The sequence below is a fragment of the Mobula hypostoma genome, chromosome 10 (genome assembly GCF_963921235.1).
Source record: "Mobula hypostoma chromosome 10, sMobHyp1.1, whole genome shotgun sequence".
NCBI classification, from domain to species: Eukaryota; Metazoa; Chordata; class Chondrichthyes; order Myliobatiformes; family Myliobatidae; genus Mobula; species Mobula hypostoma.
Genome location: NC_086106.1, coordinates 95,736,496 through 95,742,495, shown reverse-complemented (window position 1 = coordinate 95,742,495; position 6,000 = coordinate 95,736,496).

The window sequence follows — 6,000 nt, the reverse complement described above, 5'->3', positions numbered from 1 at the left end:
AGGGGGGCAAGAATGGAGAAAAAGAATGGAGATTAAAAAAAAGCATCACTGCGGAGCCTATGGAAGAGAGAGGTGCAACGTGCAGCTCTCCTACACATGTACATGGTGGCGAAGCTGGCACTGGGCCTTGTTCAGGCAAAGCGGCAAATATGATAAGGATTTTGGAAGAGATAAGGGAAGTCCAAAAAGATATAAAACAGCAACTCAATGATATCAAGTCAGAGCTCGCCAACGTCAATCAGAAAATAGCGGTGGCAGAGACTCGAATTGAGAAGGTGGAAGATCGCCTGCAAAACGTGGAACGAATACTAAGTAAGACGATAAAACTATTATATCAACAGGAGAGTAAATTGCTTGACCAGGAGGGAAGATCACGACGGAAAAATATCAGGATTTATAATGTTCCCAAAGGAGCAGAGTGGTTGTCAATGATGGAGTTTGTAGAAAAGTTGCTGCAGGAAGCGCTGGAGATTCCCCCAACAATGGAGATTGAAATTGAGAGGGCACATCGTGCCCTCGTCCCGAGCCCTCCCGGAGACAGAGAAAGTAAGCCGCGCTCAATAGTACTTAGATTCCTTCGATTCAAGAGCAAGGCGGAGATTCCACGAAGGGCCTGGGGTAAGAAGAGGGTTTTTTGGAACGGGAAGTTAGTACATTTCGATCATGATTATCCCCCCACCCCGGCGGTCCTACAGAAACAGAAGGAATATTCCAAAGCTAAACGAATATTAAAACAAGAAAAGATTAAAATTCCAAACCCCGTACCCTGCTAAACTGAGAGTATTTTATGAAGGAGAGATACAGCTATATCAGACAGTGGAAGAGGTGACTACAGACATGAACAAGAGGACTGCCAGTTAGCATGGTCCGACCGAGGGAAAGCCTGGCTGAGCAGTTATCCCGATCTGCTTGGGAAATGGTAAGAGAACCAAGAAAGCAGGGGACGGGAGGAGGATGAGAGAAGGATATTGGAAAGAGACTGTGAGTACTCCGAAGACAGCCCTCACCTCCTCCAGAAGAGCCATAAGGTTTGACTAACTTTAAAAGTGCTGATAAACTAAACGGAAGCAAAAATAGACGATGATATACCTATCTCAAGAAATACGTATTATAATGTGGATTTTATATTACTCTATTTTTTTTATTCATTCATTCACTCCTTTTTCCCCACCTAAATGAGAATATATATATATGGGAGGAATAACAGGGTAATCATTTCTGTGTAATGGACATAGATTTTTTTTACTTACTTTTATAGGTACTGCAGCGGGGGCCCTCAACTCACAGGTAGGAGGGGCTACCCCCCCACGGCTAGACGTTTCCTCTAGCTCAACCCAGGGTCATCTAGAGACCCCAGCCTTGAAATCACACCTTTGTTACCTTTTTTTTATTATTCACGTTTCTTGGTTCTTATTTGTTCAGGGAGTAGATCGATTAAGTTAGATTCTGCAAATTTCAATGATATACTAACAGATAAGTACACATGGCTAAGGACAAAGTAAAATTCATTTCTTTTAACGGCAATGGGCTGTTAAATCCAATCAGGGAAGGAATGTCGACTCAGACCATGAGAGGCCTGCACAGGGCATTTTCATGCCTTACAAGGCGCAGATTGGGAGTCTGTGTGGGGCACCATTCCTCGCACAGACACTAGAGCAATGTCTGGCTAAGTGTCTTGCTCAAGGACACAAACACACTGCCACAGCTGAGGCTCGAACTAGCGACATTCAGATCACTTGACGAACGGCTTAACCACTTGGCCATATGCCCAACAATCAAATGAAGTAAAATTCTATCAAAAATGAAAACAGAACAAGCCCATGTAGTATATTTACAGGAAACTCACTTAAGTGATAATAAGCATGGAAAATTAAAGAGAATGGGCTTCACCAATTTGTTTTTCTCCTCATATAAATCAGGACATAGAAGAGGAGTTGCTTTTCTCATCTCAAGCAAGCTAAATTTTGAAAAAGTATTCGAAATGAGAGATAAGGAGAGCAGATATATTCTGGTAAGGGGCTGTGTACATACATCTATTGATGCTTCTGGACACATCTTCAGTGATGTTCCTGGAATCATCGGGTGTTTCGGGTCTTTCAACATCATACAACCTCCTCCAGGTGACCCAGCCGGGGCTGATCAGACTCCAGCTTGTGTCCAGATGGCTAGCTACTTATGACTCCATGGCTCCCCTCTTTTGAGCCACAGCCATCTTGAGGCCCTCTCTGCCGCATCGGTGGTACTGCGGATGGCTCTCCTCTTCCTCTCTCGCTCGATGCCCAAATTGCTGAAGGCTCTAACTAAAGAACGGGCTACGAATCAGCTTCCTATCAACCCTTCCCTTCGCCGTTGCCTCCAGAATTTGGTTAACATCGTCATCAAACTGCTTCCACAGTGAAGTCATGTTAGCCGCAGGCCATTTGATCCGCCTCCTGTTAGACTTCATGTTCGAGGGATTAGTTTGCAACACCTGGAGGTTCCGGGCACTATGGGGCAACTCCGGGACTGGCCCCTCCTTCGTCTCACCAGGTTGGACACCTGCGCGTTGTGCTGCTCCTGCTCCCGCCAAACACTTCATCCTCGCTTGGTGGATCTTCAAGCCGCGATCGTTCTTGCAGATTTTGCCACATGCACACTGCTTCCTCATCGTCATTTGTTCATTGCCTGGGTCTGATGTCGTTGTGTCCGTCTGACTGGGGTGCTCATCCTCCCCCCTCTCGGGCACCACTGGGGGTATCCTTTCCTTAGATTCTTTGTAGCTTTTGTGGGGGTCCTCCTCTCAGAGGACGCAGATTGGGTTGCCAGCCCGGAATATAGACAGAAATCCAGTTACTTTATACGTACACCCAGGAAGTGATATTAGTTTCTTCCAGAAAATTACTAATATTATGGTAATGGAAACAGAAGGTCTCTTGATATGTGGGGGAGACTTAAATTTACAATTACAACCAAAGTTAGACTCTTCCAATAGAAAAACTTATGAAACAAAGTCCTTACATGAGAAAGTTAACACCCTTTTTGAGGATATTGGTCTAATTGATATATGGAGGGATCTTTTCCCCGACAGAAGGGATTACACTCATTATTCTGCCCCCCATTCCGTACATACAAGAATAGACTATTTCATAACATTTGGAAAAGATAGAGACAAAATAAACACCTGTGGAATTGGGACAATAGATGCAAGTGACCATGCACCTATATATTTATCTGCTGATTTTGACCTACAACCAAAGAATACTATTTGGAAACTAAATTCAAGTCTACTCAATGATTCCTATTTTAAGGAACAAATTAGAAAAGAAATTGGCCCTTACTTAGAATTCAATGATAATGGAGAGGTTTCACCTCCCATTCTATGGGATACTATGAAGGCTGTCTTAAGAGGGAAAATTATAGCGATATCTTCATATAAGAAAAAAATAAGGAATAAAACATTAGAGGAATTACAAAATAAGCTGAAGGAACTAGAAAAAAAAACAAATTGAGTTTGGCACAGGATACATTAGAGGAAATTTTTAAAATTAGGAATGAAATTAATAGTTTGGCTACACAAGAGATTAGAAAAAATTAATGTTTCTGAAACAGAGACACTATGAAAGTGGATCTAAATCTATGAAAATACTGGCGTGAAAACTGAAAAAAAAATGATAGCAGAAAATACAATTCATAGAATTAGTGATCCAAGAACAAAAGTGATGAAAAATAAGCTAAGTGAAATTCAAGAAGCTTTTGAAATGTTTTACAAAACTCTATATTCCAAAGCTCCAGGAGGAAGCATAGCCCAGATTGACACCTTCCTAAATTCTTTAGAGTTACCCACTTTAAGCAAAGAACAAAATAGAACGATGACTGCTGACATAACTGGAGCTGAACTAAAAACTGCAATTAGTAGGCTTAAATTAAGCAAGTCATCAAGATATATGCCAGAGTAGTACAAGGAATTTAGAAATGAGTTAATTCCTGTTTTGCTCCCCACACTGAACTGAGCTCTAAGAAAGGCGCAAATGCCATCCAGCTGGAAGGAGGCGATAATCTCAGCTACACTGAAAGAAGGCAAGGATAAAATGGAATGTGGGTCATTTAGACCAATATCTGTTCTTAATGTGGATTATAGCTTACTTATCTCCATCATTGCCAAACAATTAGAAGAGTTTCTACCCACACCGATACATAATGATCAGACAGGTTTTATACCACAACGCCAAACACAAGACAATATACAAAGGACACTTCACATTATGGATCATATCAAAAAAATGAAATTGAAGCAATAGTGATAAGCATGGATGCTGAAAAGGCATTTGATTTGGTTACTTGGAATTTTCTTTACGAAGTTTTACATAGATTTGGTCTACATGACACAATTATTAAAACTATACAGGCACTACCTGACAATCCTACTGCTAGGATTTAAATCAATGGATATTTATCTAATAGTTTTATCCTAGAAAGGGGCACGAGTCAGGGTTGTGCATGGTCACCGCTTCTCTTCGCATTATATCTGGAACCATTAGCTCAACACATCAGACAAAAATGAAGATATCAGGGGAATTACTATTAAAGGGACAGAATATAAATTGGACTGTTACACGGATGACATTTTGATCTATCTAGGACAACCAACATACTCTTTGCAATCCTTTGAACAATATGGCCAATTATCAGGATACAAGATCAACACAGATAAAACCCAACTATTTTCATATAACTATAGCGCACCAAGAGAAATTGAAAGTAGATATCCTTGGGCATGGCAAACAGAGTCCGCAAATATTAAAGTTATCAGAATGCAATCATCAGCATATATATATAAAAAAATTAAGGAAGATATAACAAGATGGAACCCAATTCCTTTTCTTGGTCTCAGTTAAAGGATTGAATCTATTAAGATGAATATACTGCCCAGACTACTATATCTCTTTCAGACCCTACCAATAGAGATTAACCAAAATCAATTCAACGAATAGAACAAGATGCTATCAAGATATATATGGCAAGGTAAAAGGCCTAGAGTTCGTCTCAAAACTTTGCAATTAGCCAAGGAAAGGGGGGATGGGGCCTACCTTCTCTTAGAGATTATTATTTTGCAGCACAGTTGAGAGTTGTGATATGCTGGTGCAATCCATCATATGACACTCAATGGAAAAACATTGAGGATACTTTCCAACCCCATACAGGCAATTTTGGCTGATAACAACCTACCAAGTTACATGGGTGAAATGGACTCTTAAAATATGGAAAACTATTATAAGAGAATATAAACTCGAGAGAGACATTGCAATTCTTAAATGGTGTGCATATGACTCGGATTTTACGCCGAACAAACTGGATGCTAGATTTAAGGACTGGACAACTAAAGGAATAACAGCTATTTGCAATATAATGAAAGAAGGAACACTGTTCAGTTTTGAAATGCTCAAAGAGAAACACTTATTGGAAAAACAAGACTTTTATTGATATTTACAGGTGCGACAGTATGTTAAGAGGACGGTTAAAAATGTAACCAAGGCAAGTACATGTTTGATAGAGCTATTTAGAAAAGCATATAATTCAGACAACGGTAGTAGAATAATATCAAGCGTGTATAAGGGTTTGTCAAAACTTAAAACACATTCGACTTCATACATTAAAACAAAATGGGAGAAGGAAGGAGGGATAATAATATCTGAGGAAGACTGGGCAATAATATGGAGGTATCAATGGAAGTGTACCAGTTCACAGAAATGGAGGGAGTTCGGGTGGAAAAACCTGCTAAGATATTTTATTACACCCTCTCAGAAATCCCATTATGACAGTAACCCCCCTGTTTGCTGGAGAAATAGTGGAAATCAAAATGCAAACCATTATCGTACTTTCTGGGAATGCCCCGTTATCAAAGACTATTGGAGTGGGATACACAATGCCCTACAAGACATCTTTAAATGTGAAATACCCTTAGAAAGTAAGACCAGATATTTTGGGTATATACCTCAAGAATGGTTGAAAAGAGATAAATAT